The sequence below is a fragment of the Sander lucioperca genome, chromosome 4 (genome assembly GCF_008315115.2).
Source record: "Sander lucioperca isolate FBNREF2018 chromosome 4, SLUC_FBN_1.2, whole genome shotgun sequence".
Classification (NCBI taxonomy): Eukaryota; Metazoa; Chordata; class Actinopteri; order Perciformes; family Percidae; genus Sander; species Sander lucioperca.
Genome location: NC_050176.1, coordinates 37935211 through 37956408, shown reverse-complemented (window position 1 = coordinate 37956408; position 21198 = coordinate 37935211). Strand labels below are relative to the sequence as shown.

The following is a 21198-nucleotide window of genomic DNA, read 5'->3' as shown; positions in this document are numbered from 1 at the left end:
CGAGAGAAAACTCAGATTCGACAGTCTAGCTAGCTGTCTGGATTTATCTGAGGAGCAGTTAATCATAGTCCACATAAATCAACCAGAGTTTAGAATGCCAACACAAAGAAAGACTAATACCCCGTTTACACGTACATGGTTATTTTGAAAAACTGAGACATTTCCCTTCGTTTGTGTCCTTCGTTTACACGCAAATGGAGAATTTGCCTCTGAAAACGATTCTTTCTAAAAACTCCAGCCAGAGTGGAGATTTTGGAAAACTTTGTTTGCACGTTTGCATGTAAACTGAGACAAACAGAGGTCTAGGCAGCCGGGGAAGTGAGGAAGAGAAGAGAGAGGAAGCGATTCATTGCAGTTGTTGCTATTTTCGGGATTCTGATTGGCTAACGTGGGCTTGAGCTTCTCCTTACACTGCCACCTACAGGTTTGGCGTGCTCTTGACGGCATATATACACGGGTATGTGTAAACGAACACTTTTCTGAAAACTGACAGCGGTGCACGATTTTTTGAAAACAGAGAGGTTGAAATGTCCGTTCATGAAATTAGCTGGTAAACATAAGGTGAGGGACATTCGGCCGAAAATGTGGGACATCCAGTACAACCTCTGGCAGCACCTGAACAATCCCGTAAATGCAAGATCTTTGATATAGACTACTCTCCTTTAGACACCAAAACGACTAGTTAAGATTAGAAAAAAGATTGTAGTTTGGATAAAAGCACTGGTCCCCCGGGACATGAACGCCCGTTTACTGGGTGAAAGTCCTGTGTTTTCACCTTAACTTCTTTCTGGACACAAACTCCGCTCCCCCACCTGAAAGCCCTGTGTTTTAGGACTACCCATTCACCCTGACTTCCTCCCTATGTGGATCTTCGCGGTCTTATACATCAGCAGTCAATGTGGTGCATACAGTAATAAATATGTGGAATACATAAAAACTACACTTTATTACTTTTGGTTGCTATATGGAAGAATAGGTCATGAGAACAGGCAGATGAGAAACAGGTGAGCTTGATGAGCTGATTGCACACAGGTGAGTGTGATGAGCAGAGCCAGGAGAACAGTAAAGGGAGACCACACCCATGCCAGCAAACAGGGGAAGGGAATGCTGGGGAAAATACAAGTTACAGCCGTAACAATGGTTTATTCAAGGTTTGCAGCCATTGCATCTACCAAACAGTTGTTGCCCATTTCTTTCTTCTTCCTGTTATGTACCCAGTCTATGGGAAACCTAAACACAACATGCTGTGAGACTCTCCACTCCCAACAATGGCCCTCACTCCAAACAATGGCCAGCTATATGAAGGTTTTTTGGCCTCTTTACTCAAATTGCAATGCATTTTGCAATTTGCAATTCAATGTACAATTTGGTCATGCATTTTGTAAAAGCATTTTGCAATTGGTAATTCGAGGCGACAAGAAAGGGCGTCTCATCGCCATGGTAACATATACTGCGTACCTAACCTGCTCTGCAGGAGGTTATTTTCAAGATAACCGATCAAACTTTTCTACTGCCTACTAACAAATCAGTAATCTTGAAAGTGGCATCAGCCGAGAAGATCCCGAGATTGTTAGAGGGGAGGCATAGATTGTGGTTAAGATTAGATTAATAGATTAGATTAGATTAATAGATTAATTTTTGCATTCACACTGTTGCCGATGTTTTGCCAGCTCTCCTTCCTGCCTTTGGCAGCTGCTGTGTTGCTTTCAGCCTGGATTATGTGTATATCTTCTTCGTATTTATCTAATATAATAGTTTGCTTTGCTGCCAGACTTGTCCATGTTTGCGATTGTTCTTATGCTGCAAACCCCACCCTTTTATGAGAATGCCAACATGGCTAGATTGGGAAACCCTGGGGTGACTTATAGAGTTGATAGCCACCATCGTGTGAGCGCTTTGCGTGACTGTGGTTGTTACAGTGTGTTCGAATTGACTGTCTTTCGCGTGAATTGCACGGTGCAATTACATATAAAGTCAATGCAAATAATTTTTTTTTTTAAATTGCAGTGGACGATGCGAATGGCGATTTGTAATATGTAAACTCAAGCAAGAAAATCGTGTGATGCTGTGTCGCAAAAGCGTCAGCGTTGAGATTCTCTTGCAACGCATTGCCCTGATCGATCCGAACTCCATTCAGAAAACATTTGAAAAGTTGTTTGCTTGTTGTCTTGCAGAGACCTAAGACAAATCTTCATCATGATGTAGTTATTTTTGGCTTACTTTTGATCCGTTTATTGCAATCATATCATGGAAAAATCTGTCTATTTTGGGTTCATATTGCTGTAATAGCAGCAGTCATCATAGCCCTGATCCATCCAAACTCCATTTAGAAAAAAAAGCATTTTAAGAGTTTGTCGTCTTGCTGGCAGACCTGACAAAGCATGAATTCAGAGTTGTTACAAATCTTTATTATGATGTAGTTATTTTGATTTGTTTATTGCAAATAAATCACAGCAACATCTGTACCTCAAGTAGAGCAGGAAGCCACAGTCATCTAGATATAATTTACCGAGCGGTGTGCTCCTCCCAATGATGTTATTAATCCAGACATGACGCCAGTTTGGTTTTAAGACGTCCACAACAGGCACAAAGCAGCAACAGTGGTTATTTTGGCCATATTGATGACACAAAGAAACATTGTTGGTGCCTACAGCTCTGCAACGGCACAAGTAACAAGAGTAAACACAAATAATTCCAATATGATCCTGCGATCAAACTTGCACGAATAAAGAGTGGATTTACGCAGCCAGTGTGAACACAACATTAGTGAAGCCAGATAACGAAAAATATCCTGGGTATGTTGAACTTGCTTCGTCTTACAGGCCAAGTTGTGTTTAGTAGAACTATGTCATCATCTTGTCCAATCTGGAGGCAGCAAGCTCTTCAAAGAGACCAATCATGGGGCACCACCTGTTGCTCATCACCCTTGAACACACACACACACACACACACACACACACACACAGCAAAAGGGGAGGAGAGAGCGATCTGTCAAATCAAACATCAAAGCAGACGTGACCCAGGGTCGTGACAATCGTTCATTAGTTTTGCACGAGCACATGATGACTATCATTTTTTGAGCAATTTTCATTTGGGCAGTTGTCAGAAGGTGATGCTATTTGGAGCGGCACACCACCTACAGGAGGAGCTGACGATGTTTATTTGTACACAGAAATTAATCATAACCTTTAGTACTGAAACAATGCTCAGAATCCCAGCTGATGTATTCTAGCAAAGTAAAAATTAATTCATGACTAATTTTACCCACTAAAATATGCAGACATTTACATTACCACACTTTGAGTTCCACCAGGTTTAAGAATGTATAGCATCACATACAGCAGGATAAACAGTGCCATAATAGTACGCTTTAAGATGGACTTGCTGCTATATAAAGGATAATATTTACAGTATTCATTTTGGTTCATGTCAGTACAGTGAATATCATAACAAGCAGAACACAGCACAGTGAAAACTGTTGACAGTAATGTTACACAAGTAGTTACAGTTACAGTTAAAGCTTTAATGCTTTTAAAATAGCTCAGTCTATATGTCTACGTCAAACACTTAAGACAATCGGCCTAGCTTACCTTTCTAACAATGAAGAGTGTACTTGTATCAGAAATATGAACAACATACTCCTTGTCAGATACCGTTTGATAAATATGAGAATATATTTTGTACCACAACATGCTCTCAATCATAATCTTGAGTCTGGATGATTGTTTTCATAAATCCCCATGTTTACAACATGATCGATCAAACGATGATTCCATCCCTGGCCCTGCAGTTCCATGTTGACGCGTCCTTGGGCAAGACATCCCAAATTGCTCCCGATGCTGCGCCATCGGAGTGTAAATGTGTTTGAATGTTTATCTGATGAGAAGGTGGCACATTGTACGGCAGCCTCAGCCACAGTGTATGCATGTGTGTGAATGGTGAATGGTTCCTGTACTATGTTGAAGCACATCAAGTAGGCGATAAGACTAGAAATGTGCTATATAGATACAGTCCATTTACATTTAAATACATTTTGTTTCATGAGGTGCCAGGTAATTGCAGTGACAATGTACCTTTTTTCTGGGACAATGGAATAAAACAGTTTAGCTCAAAATGGGTCCCTTACAGCCACATAACATGAGGATATTTCTGAGAAGCCTAGCTTGCCCTGAATGCCCTGGAAATGTATGGTATGTTTGGCTGATATAGTGAGACTAGAAATAAAGGAAAATGTCCAGAAATAGCTCAGTGTTCAAAGTCTTTCAAGTCTATGTGCTACAAGCACAATTAGTTCTTTATACTTACCCTACACATTTGAACAACACCCACCTGGAAGCTTTGCACCCTCTCATCTCAGATGTCATTGACCTGTTCTCAGTGATTTGCTTTTACATTCTGTCCTTCAAAATCAATGGTCTTCATTGTCAAAGTCAAGTCAAGTAGGAACTTAGAAAGAAAGAAATCATTATTTCACCTGTAACAGCAATGCATTACGCCAGAAACACACCGCATGCTGAAGCTTGAGCTAACAGAAACAGTTCAGCTGTTTATGGAAGGGTTCCAGTGCAGGGTTCAGGTAGCCTCGTGAGACCGTCCTGATCTGGCGAGCTCCAGTTTTCCACTCGCAGATCAGTCTAGCATCTTGAGACAGAGAAAATTTGGAGCCGTTCGCCAAACGACCGACCAATCAGCGTTGGTTTTGAGGCGGGTTTAGGTGTGACGCAACGAGAGGCGACTGTTCAGTCTAAACAGCATGGCGGCTTCCACGGATGAGATGAGCTTAGCTATCGCGCAAGTTTTATCTATTAGAAAGTATTCCTTCACTGAAAGAGCAAAAAACGGCACTGGAGGCTTTTCTCGGAGGAAAAGATGTTTTTGCTCTTCTCCCGACTGGTTTCGGCAAGAGTTTGATATATCGTTGATCTGATTGGTTGATTTGGCCCGTCTATCACCAAAATTGGCGGTGATAGACAGATGGTTTATCCAATCAGCTAACCAGTATTTTCGCCCCTTTCCAAAAGTTCTCCAACGGAAAGTTCCCAGATGGATATGCCGAGCAAATGCAAAGCAATCCATCTGGCGGAGTCAGGTTAGGGTTCAAGTAGTAGAGGTTAGAAAGCAAGACATGTAGCAACAGAGTAACTATGTAACATTGACGACGTGGCCAGGAGTGAGCCGAAAAACGCTGGTTAAATAATGCGGGGTGATGAGGAAAGTGGGAACAGGTGAGTAGGTGGGCAGGGAAGGGCAGGTGACTGGGCCTGGAGGGAAAGGGGATACTGAAGGGCAGGGCGGAGTAACTGGATGTGGAAGTAAGGTAACTGGGACAGGAGAAAAAGTCAGAGGGCATCTGGTGGACAGGTAGAGGATGGCAATGAACGGGTTTGGGGAAGTGTAGTCTCGCATTGCCATACCTTCCTCCACAGAGCTACGGAAGAGAGGCTGGTTATTCCACACAGCATTCTGGCATGGGAGAAAAACGTGCTCTGGTTCATTGGCATTTCTTTAAATCAATCACAATCTTCTTGGGCGCTGCTAAGAATGTGGAACATGTGTACGTTTAAAAGTTGCAACAGAAAACTCTGATTGGACAGAGGAGCAGTCAACCATAGTCCTCATAAAGCCACCAGAGTTTAGAACGCTAACACAAAGACAGAGGAAGGTAACGGACATCTAGCCGTAAAGAGTGAAATCCGTGAAATTTCCGGTGGCAACACACCAATCCCGGGAAGTGAAAGGTCGTGGATATAGACTAGGGGAAGTGGGTCTGTGGCTGGAGGGAGGACAGAGAGGCAGAATGTGACTGGAACCTTTTAAAAGTTTAATCTAATTAAATGTGCACTCCAAAAGGAAGTGATTGGGTGCTTATAAGTTTGGGTATTCCAGCTCATCCTGTAAGTGAAAAGAAATGGCAATGATTTATATAGAGTAAGACTATTAGTCCTTCATCCCAGAAGATGTGTAGTGTAGACTGTTTTCTTCTTGTTTTGTGACAGCAGTCATGAAATATGACCTGTTTCAGTGAGTCGCTAAAGTGATCAAATTTATATTCCTCATTCAGTAGTCCAACATTGAATTGATCTTGGCATGCTTCTGTCTGAAAAGAAAAAAAAGACATTTTTCTGGGCAGCAAAGAAACAGCTTTCATGTTACATCTCGACCCGCTAGTAACAAATAAGGTGCTCTGTGATGTGAAAAAATCCCCAAATCCATTTTGTTAAAAGTCTGTTAATGTTTCTCTAAAGGTATTTTTTGAAATCACAGATTAGCTAGGTATCCCACCGTGGTCTCAAGGGATTCTGCCACATATGCAAATTGTCCATGTTAGCCTGGAAGGGATATGCTTTATGATAATAATAGAATATTCACACATGCACACACACGCAGTGATCTGCATTAGAAAAAAAGTCATGGGGATTTCAAACAGATGAGTAGATGAAATTATTCAAGTTTATTTTTGGCCTGAAATCCAGGAAAATATAGAACATCCCTGGAGTTTGCCTTCCTTTTTCCACTCTTTCTCTCTCTTTACTAATGACTGAATCTCTCTTAATGAGAAACAAACCGCTTTGTCTTTTAATATCGACAGTGTGTCAGTATCAGTCAGTCAAGCTGGTGACAAACGACACTGTCTTCGTATCAAATAACAGCTGAAACTCACCCATGTCAGACAATCACGTGTCCAAAGAGAGCAGCAAGTAACACTCACACCTGTGAGAGGAAGACAAACCCAGTACTAGTGATCTGTTTTTCAGCCCAGTATCTCAAGGAATTACACCCATATTGGATAATTCCATCAGTGTTTCCTCTATGTTGATTTTATTGTGGCGGTGCCCCATGGCAAAATTTCTTCCGCCACTCTATCAGAAATAGGGCAGACGCACAGTAGTCGCAGTTTCGTTTTAAATGATTCTGCTGACATAATACACCCACCCATTGGATACAAGCGTTACATTTTGGAATGTGAATACGTATCAATACCCACTCACCTGTCTACAGGAATAGGAAGCGATATATTTCAATCTGATCTGTCTGGGCAGTCCACTCTCGTCCAACGAGCTGTTTACACAAACACAGCTCTACTCTACTCTAAATAGCGAATTTTGACAAACAAGCTAAAACAAAAGCTGTTGGTTTGTAGTCTGTTTATCTTAGTTTGCCTGAAATCATGAAATTTGGACAAATTCTTGTAAACTTAACTGCTGGCTAAACTAACCATCCTCTGCTGGAGCATTTATGGATGTATTATAAGACCAAAACAAACCAACGTGGCTACTTAATATGCACGTGAATGAGGCAATCTTTATGTTCACGTCTTCATTCTTGATGAGGATGATGATGGTTGTATTCTGGCCCTCATGAGCATGTAAATTTGCACAATTATATGGTATTAGACCTAGACCCAATTTGTTAGGAATACCAGTTGTACCATAAAATAGGATGAGAAATAGTATTGTTTTATTACAATTCTATACAACAATATTGAATAGGGTAATAAAATGTTTATTAGTTGTCCAAACTTAAACATACCTTAATCATGGTTTATGTGATGGCGTTCTTTTCCCCCGACAAATTATTATGCAAATGATATTTTACACTGGTTTTCCTAAATAGTCAATGAAAATGATATATATATATATATATATAATATAATATAATATAATATAATTTTCAAGTCACCAACCGCTGGGGTATAAGTCGAATTTCATTGAACAAACCACCCAATGAAAACAGTATTTTTTCAAAAATAAAAAACTCAAAATGCACTGTTCCAAATTATTATGCACAACAGAGTTTCAAAACATGTTATTGGTTGTAAAGAACTGAAAATGGTCATTTGCTGAATTTGCAGCATCAGGAGGTCATATTTACTGAAATCAAAAGCTATTTCAATCAAACCCATCTTAACAGGGCAGGTTACATGTTAGCATAGGACCCCTTCTTTGATATCAGCTTCACAATTCTTGCATCCATTGAACTTGTGAGTGAGTTTATGGAGAGTTTCTGCTTGAATTTCTTTGCAGGATGTCAGAATAGCCTCCCAGAGCTGCTGTTTTGATGCTAACTGCCTCCCACCCTCATAGATCTTTTGCTTGAGGATGCTCCAGAGGTTCTCACTAGGGTTGAGGTCAGGGGAGGATGGGGGCCACACCATGACTTTCTCTCCTTTTATGCCCATAGCAGCCTATGACACAGAGGTATTCTCATGAGATGGCGCATTGTCATGCATGAAGATGATTTTTCTATGGAAGGCACTGTTCTTCTTTTTGTACCATGGAAGAAAGTGGTCAGTCTGAAACTCTACATACTTTGCCAAGGTCATTTTCACACCTTCAGGGACCCTAAAGGGGCCTACCTGCTCTCTCCCCATGATTCCGGCCCAAAACATGACTCCACCACCTCCTTGCTGACGTCGCAGCCTTATTGGGACATGGTGGCCATCCACCAACCATCCACTACTCCATCCATCCAGGGTTGCACGACACTCATCAGTAAACAGGACTGTTTGAAAATTAGTCATCATGTATTTCTGGGCCCACTGCAACCGATTCTGCTTGTGAGCATTGGTTAGGGGTGGCAGAATAGTAGGTTTATGCACAACTGCAAGCCTCTGGAGGATCCTACACCTTGATCCTACAAAATACCTGTTTGCTGCTTTGTAATGGCATTTTAGCAGCTGCTCTCTTAATCCGATGAATTTGTCTGGCAGAAACCTTCCTCATTATGCCTTTATCTGCACAAACCCGTGTGTGCTCTGAATCAGCCACAAATCTCTTCATGTAACCTGCCCTGTTAAGATGGGTTTGATATAAATAGCTTTTGATTTCAGTAAATATAATATATAATATATACCTCCTAATGCTGCAAATTCAGCAAATGACCATTTTCAGTTCTTTACAACCTATAAAATGTTTTAAACTCTGTTGTGCATAATAATTTGGAACAGTGCATTTTGAGTTTTTTATTTTTGAAAAAAATACTGTTTTCATTGGGTGGTTTGTTCAATGAAATTTGATACGGTTGGTGACTTCAAAATTATATTATATAGAGAGCTGCAACGATTAATCGTTTAATCTTAAATTAATCGCCAACTATTTTGATAATCGATTAGTCGGTTTGAGTAATTTTTTAAGACAAAAGTCAAAATTCTCTCATCCCAGCCTCTTAAATGTGAATATTTTCTAGTTTCTTCTCTCCTTTGTGACAGTAAACTGAATATCTTTGAGTTGTGGACAAAGCAAGACATTTGAGGACGTCATCTTGGGCTTTTGCACCGTAAAAAATAAAAAGTTGACACAACTTACAATTTTAAGGCAACAAACTTCAGTTGGTTTAAACATTTTAAGTTGGGGAAAAAAACTTAACTTTTTAAGTTTTTCTTCTGAGTTGGTCCAACTTTCAATTTTAAATGTGCTTAACTTAACTCCAAGTTGCGATAACTCACAACAATATATTAAGGTAACTTTAAAACCTTACTTATCTCAACCTAACTCAAAGTTGCAGTAGCTTATAATTTCAAATTGGGAAAACTACAAAACCTTACTTATCTTAACTAAACTCAAAGTCGCAGTGACTTATAACAATACATTGTGATGACTTTAAAACCTTTCTTATCTCAACTCAACTTCCAAGTTGCAGTAACTCATGATTGTGCTTTGTAACAACTTTAAAACCCAAGTTAAGGTAATTTCAATATAACCATAATACCCACTTCTACAAATAATTTGCACATGCAAATCATATACGTCTTGATTCAAAGCTTTTTTTATTCAACATGTTTAACATGTATCAAATGCATAACTGACCCAATCAGGCCAAACAGTTGTACTTTTCTAACTTTTAAAATGTTGCAGCAAATGCTATATGTATTAAAATACTGTCTGTGTGTCAACAATTCACAAACGATGAAAGTAAATAATACAGTATAATATTATACGTAACTAATAAAGTGCGGGTTACTTAAAGAACAACTGAATATAAGAAATGGGTAGAAAAGGAGACAAAAAGTTAAGAAGTGTACAGATAGAGCAATGTTTGTTAGTAGCAGAGAGACAGTTAAAAGGATAGCTCAGTTAGTCTTTTTCCTTATGGAGATGGCGATTAATGCAGTCACTATGAGGAGTTTGGGGGAGACGTCCTTGTAGCAGAAGTCATCCTTGTACAGTTGCAGACAGCAGGTTCTTTTTAGCATTTTTTTCAAGCGTAGATTGGCCATGTATTACTACGCCAACTCGTGCTGGTGGAGTGCAGTGAATCACTCAACACACCAAATAAGAGCCAGGGAGTTGGTGTAGAAATACATGGCCCAAACTACACAAAAAAAGTGCAAAAATAAATCTGTCTGGCGGCAAACTAAAGCAGTGACAAAATCCAAAATTTCGTGTACACTTGAACAGATATTTATTTTTTAGGTAAGCATTTTCTATGTGGTAAAAAGGCACTTTTTCTACTCACCCCCACAGTACAAGGCTGACTTCTGCTACAGCGACATCTCCCCCATCTCCTTATAGTGACTGCACTCATCACCATCTCCATAAGGCAACAGACTAACTATGCATAGGTAACTCATAGAACCCCACTTCAAAAAACTAAACTATTCCTTTAAATAAACAGTGTTGCCTGGACAGTAGTAGTTGTGGATGTCAGTTAACATATTCTTATTTTTTTACTTTAATCCTAAGTAAGGACAGCAAGGTTAGATTAGTTAGGCTGACAGACTGAGAAGAGAGTAAAGATGGAGAGAAAATGAGATGAGAGAGGTAAAGAGAAATAAGGGAGGAGGATAAAGAAGAGCAGTGGAGAGATGAAAAAAACCAATACAAGGGGGGCAGAATAAAACCCGTAAAGATAGGATCCATCTCAAATATTGGATATTTATATCAGTCCACAATTGGGCAGCATGAACATTAACAATTAAAACCTGGCCCAACATCAGAAGAAGAAATTTGTTCTCGAGGGATCTGCCTCTTGCAGCCCAACATTAGAAGCCGAAACAATGGGATTACTGAAGGAGTTTGTTTTTGAGGGATCTGACTCTTGCAGAGAGATCTGTTCCAAGCTCCAAGAACACCTTCTGAAATGTTTCGAAGGTGTACCTCAGTTCCTTGGGAAACTGAATGTTTAAGGCATATATCAGCCCAAAGAGCAAAGCAAAGGCCGTTGGCAGGTCAGGGAGTGTGTATCTGGTAGGGCTGTCAAAGAATATTCTAAATTTGAATATATATTGTTAAAAAAAAATTGAATATGAAAATGTACAATATATTTGAATATTGTAAGAGAGTAAAAAATGCCTTCTAAAAATCTGCCTTGCGGGATCATTCGTGGGCCGTTCAGCTTTCTGACTGAGACGATCTGGGTTTAGCAATTGGGCATGCTGATGACCTTCTATCAGGCGGCTGCTGGTACCTGAAGTAAACAAAGAGGGCAAAGAAAATGAAGACAGTACAAAGACGCTAACGTAAATCTTAAATTGCAGAGTCAATGAGAAAAAATTGTTATACAATTAATGGAATAGCAAGAGGCTTGGTTGTTACTAACCAAATTACAAACGGCTCTGTGACGGCGCTATAATCCGCGGCCTGTCCTTCCTCCTAAACATTCCAGACAGAGAAAGAAAAAGAGCGAGGACTAACTGTACACCAGTAGTTATGTCTCCTGTTGTACTGTTTTGCCCTCTTATTGACATATTGCGCAAAAATAGATATTCAAATATATTCTAACCTCTGTGGTTTTTGGAACAAATATTCAAACGTCATTTTTGGCCAATTTTGACAGCCCTAGTATCTAGTGAGACATTTATTACACATTGTGTCACAGTTTATTTCAGTTTCAGTTCTGTAATAAAATGCTCCCTTTAGAAATTACCTCCCTGTGCTGTGTATCTGCTGGAGAGAGCTGTGTTAATAACTTCAAAATAGCACAAGTTTAGTATAAACACGTTCTTTTAGAAGCTTTATTATATATTGGATATATAAAGAGTCTAATTAACAAAAAATATTAATTTAAGTTTCCAAAATTAGGTATCTGGATACAGATACCTGAACATTGATTTGATGACAGATTTCTGAACTGAGTTTCTTACCCGTTTCACAACTATATGTTTCAGTGCAGTTGCATTTTTGGGGCCTTTAGATAGCACTCAAGAGCACCAAACCAATTTCCTCAATATTGTAGCTTTAAATAAAGAATATTGACAGCAAAGTACATCAGAGACACTTCATGCATTTAGATTAAAAAAAAGGGCAAGGAGAACAGTGGATAGATAAACTGGAATGGAAAAATGGGCAGTGGTAACAATCCTAGTCAAGTACAGCATAAACATGATTTGCTAATCACCACTCACCAGACAACTCCTGAACACCTTCTCGTGACTGTCACGGAGATACAAAGGAAGGCCCTTCAAGGCTGGAGCCTGTCTGTGTGCTGTGATGTCATTGGTCTGAAACACAAAAAGATGGATGAAAAACATTAAAACAAATCTAAGTAACATGCAGAAAAGCCAGAAGCTATACGCAAAGGGACTGGCCAGTTAACAAATGAACAATTTCTTTTACAGCTGCATTTTTTATTTACTTAGGCAGAGGACTAAAACTGAATCGCACAATTAACTGTATAAAGTATATATGGATGAAGTATTGGTAAACTGCTGTTTTCTTCCACACCGAGCAAATTATAGTAGAACGCAAATCTAAGGGTAACTCATAACATAAATATATAATGCTTTTTAACTGCTACATGTGCCACTTTGTTCACCACTTAGTCGCTACTTTTTCTGTACCTTAGGTAGTGTACATGGTTGTGTGTGTATGGGTTAATTCTAATGTTTGATACTATGAGCAACACATTAAATTGGAAACTTTGTATTTATTATTTTAGCTTTATATATCTTGCAGTAAACTGTCAATATTTTCCAAAATACTGAGATTACTAAAAATTCACCTCTTCATCCAGTCCCTTAAGGAGTTGATCCATCTCAGACGGAAAAGCTGCCCTCCTAGCCCGATAGAGTCTAAGCAGTCCTGGAGTGTGCTGATTGATGGCTGCTCTAAAGTTGTCTAGTAGGTTCTTGTTGATGATCCGATAGAACTCGGCCTGGATCTGTTGCAAAATGGACAGCAATTTCAATTTCAACACCATCCTTATGTTAAATTGTGATTATTTTAAGTAAAAACTCAAAATTTACTTTTGGCACAGACTCAATCAGGGCCACATTATCTTTTTTTAGCTTCTCACCTCTGCCTCGCAAAGGCTGTAACTCTACAATCTCCTTGCGCCTCAGGGAGAAGGTCAGCTCCATCTGTTGCTTTATGAGTGCAACATTCTTATTCCTCTTCTGTAACTCCTCAACCAGAGCCAGTCTTTCCTCCTCCAACGAGTCATCAGTATGGTTATCTGGATGGTCAGGGGCATGGTTAATCTCGCCTCGCTTTGGTCTCTTCAAAGAAGGCCCTGCACCATCACCTTCATCACTTCTTCTTTTCCGGTTTAAACTGACCTCAATACAGCCTGCCTCACGGGGCTTGGACCTGTAATTACCCAGTTTATATTTGATGCTCATTTTCCATCCATCATACCCCGTACCATTGCCGGGTTCTCGAAGGCATGGGTGCTTACTGACGAGAGCAGAAGCAACGGACTCAATCTGGTCTTGATCAGGATAGGCTTTCACTTTGAAAACTGCCTGAGCAATCTTGTCCAAAATGTCCATTTTCATGTCTCTTGTCATGCTGATACCTCTGTTGGACTTTTCATATGTTTCATTGCCTTTGCGTAACTTAAGTTCCACATCATAGGAGAAGGCTGGAATAGGAAAGGGAGAAGGCCACTCTATTACACTTCGCAGATAGTTCTTGATAAAAGTAGAGGGACTCTGGGGTGACTCTCTTGTGGATACGCTGGCTGTGTCCAGGGATGAGCTTGAATCAACCGAGGCTGAGTCTAGCGGAATGAGAACAAGTGGCTCATCCCAAAGAAGGTGCAAGATGACACGTTCAGGTGGCAACACATTCATAGTGATCAAATTGCAGAGAGCGTTATTAAAGTCTGGGTCCTTGAACTGTATTGTGAAGTTGCCTTGAAGTTCAAGATTTTCCCCAAGAATGGTTTTTAAATCTTCAACTGATTCATGTACTTCAGGAAGCACCACTTTCGAGACATAGTTGGGGAGATCTTCACAAGCAGTAAGAGACCCTGTGTTAGAGGAGACAAAATAAATAGAACAGAAGGTTTAGTTTGCAGAAGCTGTAAAGCAAGGAGTTATATATACGTTGTGTCAGTAATACCTGCAACGCTGTTTATAGTCTGGTAATACTATGTTAGAAATGTGTTCACATGCTAAACTAATCTTTAAGACATACCATTTTGCGTCCCTTTACTGGAGCAGGTACACTTTAGGAGTCACCAGCACCTTGCCTCCCACTGTGTAGGCAGTCAATGGAAGATGGCTGTTGAGAGATTCAGGATCCAAGATCTCAGTGTCTGAATAGATGTTATCCACAAGCTCAAAGGACCTAAAATGTTCCAGGTACCAAGATGTTAGCTTTTTGCCAACAAAGGTGACTTTTCCCATGTTAACTACTATGGTAATTTTATAGAATTCTGGCAGTCCACTGCAGTGTCCAGCTGATATAATCATACCCTCAGCATATCTGGTCCCATGCAAATAAATGTCTTTAGAAAGGGACAAAGTCTCAATATGTGGATACTTTCTTTCAATCACTGTGCGCAGGACAGCATCTAGGGAATATGTCTTGATATCAGTCACTTTCTCCACATGTAACAATGGCTTGAATAGACTTTGACTATCAAAGTGGCATGCCATCATCTGCTGGTGTTTTGAGGACAGCGTAAGAAGCACATTTTTAAAGTTATGAACATCATGCACAGTCTTCTTAAAAAAACTGTGTTTGGACTCAAATCGCATTGTCCATAATTCCACCAATGGACCAAAGCAGCGTAAAAGGTAGGGATAATGTTCAACAAAGTGGTGCTTTGGGCGCAAGCTAAAATCTGAAAAGTATCTGTGAGCAGCCTTCTATGATCACACAACTTGATCTCCAAGTAGTGCAATATTTCCTCTGAAACAGCAGGTGAGACAACAATATCAACTATTTCCTTGAGGTCCATCAATATCTCCCATGCAGGTTCTTGTTCTGGGATGCTCTTTCCAATGAAAAAAGGGAGGAAGCGCAAAAGGGTCCAATTTTCATGGCCATTGCCACCTATACTGCCCTTTACAAAACATGCTTTATTAATTGTCTTTGGCCTATTCACCCTGTCTGAGTATTTGTAAGGAAATGAAGATATTATGCTATTCAGTCTGTCCAAAGTAATATAACCTTTGGAAATCAATTTCTTTATACACAAAGACAGTTCAACCGGAATAACACCTTCAAAGAAGTCGTGCAATATGTCTGGAGGAAAACCAGTTACAGGATGAAAATATGACAGATGCTTACTTAAAACACATTCCCTTTTAACACCATTTATATGGGCAACATTTTCATTTTTAAGTTGCACCAAAAATGCATTATGCTCTTCATTGGTGCGTAGCTGGAAATCAGAAATTTCAGTGGTTGCTATTTCACCCCGACTTGTCAAACAAAATCTACAGAACTTGTTTGCATTGAAGCTTTCCTGAAAACCTCCAAGTCCATGAGCTCCTAAATGATCAGCACTGACACAAAATAATGTAATTTTCACATAACTATCAAGAGTTTGAACAAATACTCCTACTTGTTCAAGTGACTTTAAATCCTTAATTAATGGACCAAAAGAATTCTCGTAACCAAACTGCTTCACATCAGAAGTCTTTCCAAGGAGGGCTAGATGAATTGAATGTAAACTGGACCGAAACTTTGAAGGTAGATTGAGAACCACCCAATAAACTGCAGTAATCTTGTGAATTGTCTTTGATGTCCCTAATGGGTTGCACAGTTCAAAATCAACTATGTAAAGCCCTAATGAAATGTGCAGCTCCTGTTCTCCAAAAATTAGATTTTCTTTAAAATAATGGCCATCGTGAAAAGACTTGTAATGCCCTGGTAAACTCTCCTTATTGAAAACAAGCTTTTCCAGATACTCTGCTCTATTGAGTAGAAGTTCAATAACCTGACTTACAGAAACATAGACAAAGGTTTTCCTTGAAGTTCTGTCATAAAACAACTCAGTTGGCTCAATAATGGAGAAATGCTCTCTAAAATATGTATTTCTTCTAAAGTCAGTTGATAATGTCCCTTTTTCTGACGTAGAAATAAGTAATGGATTTGTTTGAAACACAATGTTGCTTATCTCTTGAACAATGTTGTCCTCAACTTCAATGTTATGTTTTGCGAAGACCTCTTTCAGAACCGTAGACATATGAAACTTGGATAATGACAAAATATCATTAAATTCTTCTATGATTGACTGTATTGCATGTTTAGACACATTTAACATACATTGCATACGTAGAAAAAGGGATGCTAGTTTGTGCTCAAGTATTTCAGCATCTACATTCTCTAAACATACAGCCTCAACTTTTTCTGTAGAGTCTAATCCAGTACTACTGGTCAATGAGTATCCAGTCTCAGCTGCTTCATTATTTTGTTGGTCTGTTTCATTACACTCAACAGCATTAACTACCCTAACAGTTGGCCGAAAATCTCTAAGTGTATGATTTTTATGTTTCCGTGAAATGTGACCAGTAAAGCTGTTAAGGCGGTTTGTTTGAAAGCTGCAGCCTAAGAATGGGCAACTAATACTCTCTTTGTTTCTGAGGTGATTATGCAAATGATTTAAGACTTTCTTTCTACAGCAAATGTCTTTAAACTCACACAACCAGCAGGAAAATGTAAAGTTCTCTTGCCTTGGGACAGTCCTGTGTAATCTTGAAAGGTGGGATTTCAATGCACCAAATGTTCTAAAAGTGCACAAGCAGTCTGTGTGGATGCAAGGCCAGGTTGCTCCTCTGTGATACAGGCGGTAGTGCTTCAGGAGAACAGCTTCATTGAGGTTGGTGAACTTGCAGAACTTGCACTGCATTCAACTCAATCTGAAAGACAAAGGTTATAATATATTGGTAATAAGCAAAGCAGGCATAAGAGAAACAAGTATGTAGGAGTTGTTTTTAAATGAGGTTCTTAATCAGTTTAAAACATTTATTAATTGTGGTGCAACAGATCAGTTCATCTTTTTGATAAAAAACACATTTTTCCCTCCTCCGTTTGAGAAATATTCCTGTACACACGATGGTCTTTTAGAATATTATATCTCTCAGTACACACTGCAATGCAAAAAACGATTGAAAACACTGACATAATAATACGCACCCAGAGGCGCGCTTGGAAACGCCTGGCTCTCAGATGATCTAACAGCTGATTGGTTCAGAATTGACTCAACATGTTTTATTGTTTTTGAATAGGAGAGATTTTAATTGATACTAGTCTGATTTGAAGCCTCATTCAGGTAACAGATCACATGTGTGGCTGACAATAACATTTAGTAGTCAGAGACACTAAATCAGATCATCAGCAACATATTGCATGTAGAGCATTTTAAAAGCTAACGTTACTCCGTCATAATAAGAACAACTGGAGACTCTGTACAAGCTGAAATATATGTCGAATAACATTTTAATAAATTAGGAATTGGACCTAACATTATCTGAGTGTTTCTGTGACTTCCTATTCTGACTGAAGGCTGTTGAAACGACTTGACCACCGCTTTTTGTCACGCTCCGGAGTAGTATCTATAACTAGTATCCAGTTGTGTTGTTTGCATGTGGACAAAAGGCCAAACCGCTCAGAAAAAGCTACGGTTACGAAAATACCCGTGTAACGTTAACGTTACGTGTGGACATGACCTATAACCGCCTTCACCGATGCCTCTCTAAGTTTGCTGTCCGTGTCGTATGTGTATGGGTGTAGGGAGGAGTTGAGCCCAGCGTCAGTCAAGCGCAATAACGTTCATTATTAGACCCCGCTCTATCGCTAACGTTGCTATCTGTCTTATAAAACTTCCTTGCTTCTCTCCTGAATCAGAAGACGGGGAGATGCAGGAGGATGTCAGTCCATGTGTTGGGGCGGCATGATATAGCTAGCGCAATCTATTCTTCTATTAAACTGTAATGATAACTCACGTTAGTACTAACGTTACTTTAAAACACTATTCCACAGCACTGACTTGAATTGAGCCCAATTAATAGCTTAACTGTTGGTACTAGGGTGTTTAGGTTCAAGCAACCGAAAGCCAACACTGTTAGAAATGTATAAAGTTACTAGCTAGCTAACGTTCCCACAATTACAAAATAGTATAATCACACAAGTATTTAAACTTACCTGTCTGAAAAGACTTTTCCGAAGTTTAAACGGTAACATTTGCTAAGTTACCTGCTTCAACAAGTAGCTAGCTACCGCATTTATCAGCTAACGTTAGTCTAACGTTAGCTAACATAACCTGCTAGCTTACAATTAGCCGAAGCTAGCGGCGAGAGTAATTTTTGGGCCAAACTGTTGTCAATAAAGTAACACTGCCTACCTTATCCACTAATTTATCAAACAATTATAAAATCATACAATTTATATTTTAACAGAAAAACAGGTTCAAACTTGCCTGTGTGGGCCAACTGTATAGTGGGCTCCAGGTCCCATGCAGCTCCACTCCAAACAGCCAGTGCGGGGATCTGATGACTTCAAATGACCATCTTCAACTCGGAAAGTTGGCTTTCCCGCATTTCACAACAAAGACATATGAGTTATCAGAACTTTTGCTCTAGTTGTGCATCCCAACTGAATGATGTATTTTGTGATGACTTACTAAATGCCGTTGAATCATACAAATTTCAACTGTTGCTGGAGCGACTTACATTTTTTAATCAAATATTAATAATTTATATTTTTAATTCTTAAACACTTAAAATACTTTTTCATGTCAACAAAATTAAGTTGGAGTTTTCACAGTGTGGGAAACCCTGATCCACATTTTTCACCATTTTCTGACATGTTATAGACCAAACAACTAATTGATTAATCGAGAAAAAAATCAACAGATTAATCGACTATGAAAATAATTGTTAGTTGGAGCCCTAATTATATATATATATTCTATCATTTGCATAAAAATTTGGAACACAGTGTATATTATTAGTTGCAATGGGCAGATATTGTAAAAATAAATAAATAAGATTTTTAAAAACGTTTGCATTAAACATTAAAACTGAATGTAATTCAGTTATTGGCTGCACAAGTTAGTACATGTAAATACCCTGTGTCTGCACACTATATAATGTGTATCGCCTGCAGCTTTCTACTGTGGCTTTTCAACAGCTATCACATAGACTTTTATATCCAGTTGTATACTGCAGTGGGGAACCGTACCTAACATGGTCACATACTGTATGTACCCCTGCTAAACTGTGGGCAATAGGAAACATTTGTCTAAATGCCCATCGATGGCAAAAAAAGGGCTGTGTTCACAATTTGGAGCCAGATCAGAAGACCCACAACCAAGAAGAAGCCTCAACATTACGACTTTAGCCGCTGCATTGTCTGTCCTGTTTAGAGCCCCCAGGGTGTTAAGGTAGAAACTCTGTACTACTCAGCAGGACAAATCACAGCGATGGCAAGAAATCAAATGGGACAGGTCAAGTCAGCCAGAATTTTTAGTTTCTTTGTACTGGATTTCCCCTACATTTTATTTTTAACCTGGGAAAGTGATAGACTGTAGCACTAACTGGTTAGACTGGAAAGGACTGCTATTTGTTGGAATTCAAAAGAGGCCACAACCAGACTGGGATCAGTGTCAGCCTCACATGAATATTCAGAAAGAGAAATTATCCTCAGTGTAAAAAATCCATCAAAGAGTAAATATCTGTTTTAGAAAAAGAAAAGGTTAAAAATTCCACACTTTTGCTATATTTATTCAACAAATCCTCAGACTAAATGACGAAATAGGACAGTTGTGGCGTATTGTATATGGTTGTGCTATGACACTATTGTGTTTTACTGCTCTAGGGCTGTAACTAACGATGATTTTCATTGTTGATTAATCAGTGGATTATTATCCTGATGGTGAAACATGGCGATCAGTATTTCCCAAAACAGAAGATAACATCCTAAAATGTTTTGTTTTGTCCACAACTCAAAATATATTCAGTTTACTGTCACAGAGGAGAGAAACTAGAACAATATTCACATTTAACAAGCTGACATCAGAGAATTTTTGACTTTTTTTCATTACAAATTACTCAAACCAATAATTTGATTATCAAAATAGTTGGCGATTAATTTAATAGTTGACAACTAATCGATTAATCGATTAATCTTTGCAACCCTATACTGCTCTAACCCGCAGCATTAACCACCGTCACAAATCAAATTTCACTACACTACAAGATCTTCAACACATCTACACACTTCTCCATACTAAAACACTGTTGGACATCAGAAATCTGTAGCTAAGGCAGGTTGCTTGTAGCCTGGTCCTACCAGACTGGTACATTTCATTTGTACAGAGAGTCTGGCCACTCTCCATTGACAAGTGTTAACTTCCTTGAAGGCGGGTACTCTGTTGAAGTTTAAAACTATTGGATCTGCCCAGAGCCACTCTGGATCTGCCATAACCAATCGCTAACGTTTGGTCGTGATGCCGGCTTAGCATCGCTAGCGTTCGCCTTAGCCAACTCCTTCACCACTAACGGAGCGAGCTGGAAAATCAAACTTTTCCCGAAACCCCGTGAGGAGGAGGGCCACAACATCATGGCCACCAACACAACTCAGCAAATATTGTTCTTGCTCGGGCTTTAACTTCTGGATATTTGGCAGCGTTGCCACAACGGACCGAATGGCTTCGCTAGCATCTTTCTCCGCCGCCATTACGGAACTGCGCACGTCCTCAAAGTCATCGTTCTCAGCCACTGTTTCGTTGATTGGACCGGTAAAAATGTGACCGGAGAAAACCCAAGAATATACCCAGACGGTGTACTGAAGGGAAATGAAAATTGAGCGGAAGTACGTAGGAGGGCGGAGCCAGGCTAGGTTGCTTGAGTGTGACCCACTCAATGCGGTGACTGAGGAATTCCTACTTTATTAAGATTTTGTTTAATTAATGAGCATAATATGGAGTCATCTGTTACATAGATTTCAAAGTTGATTACAATTTTCAGCTTGGTGTGTTGACTTCATTGTTTCCTCTTCTTTAATATGTTTTCTAATTATGTTT

At 39.4% G+C, this 21198-nt stretch overlaps 1 long non-coding RNA gene across 1 annotated transcript; it reads right to left on the bottom strand.

The window, feature by feature from the left end:
- Positions 1–3242: 3242 nt before the first annotated feature.
- LOC116046943 lies at positions 3243–13089 on the bottom strand. Its single transcript, XR_004104266.1, has 3 exons — positions 12940–13089; positions 12039–12439; positions 3243–3254 (listed from the first exon to the last, which is right to left on the bottom strand). It is a non-coding gene; the product is annotated as an uncharacterized LOC116046943 (long non-coding RNA).
- Positions 13090–21198: the final 8109 nt, after the last annotated feature.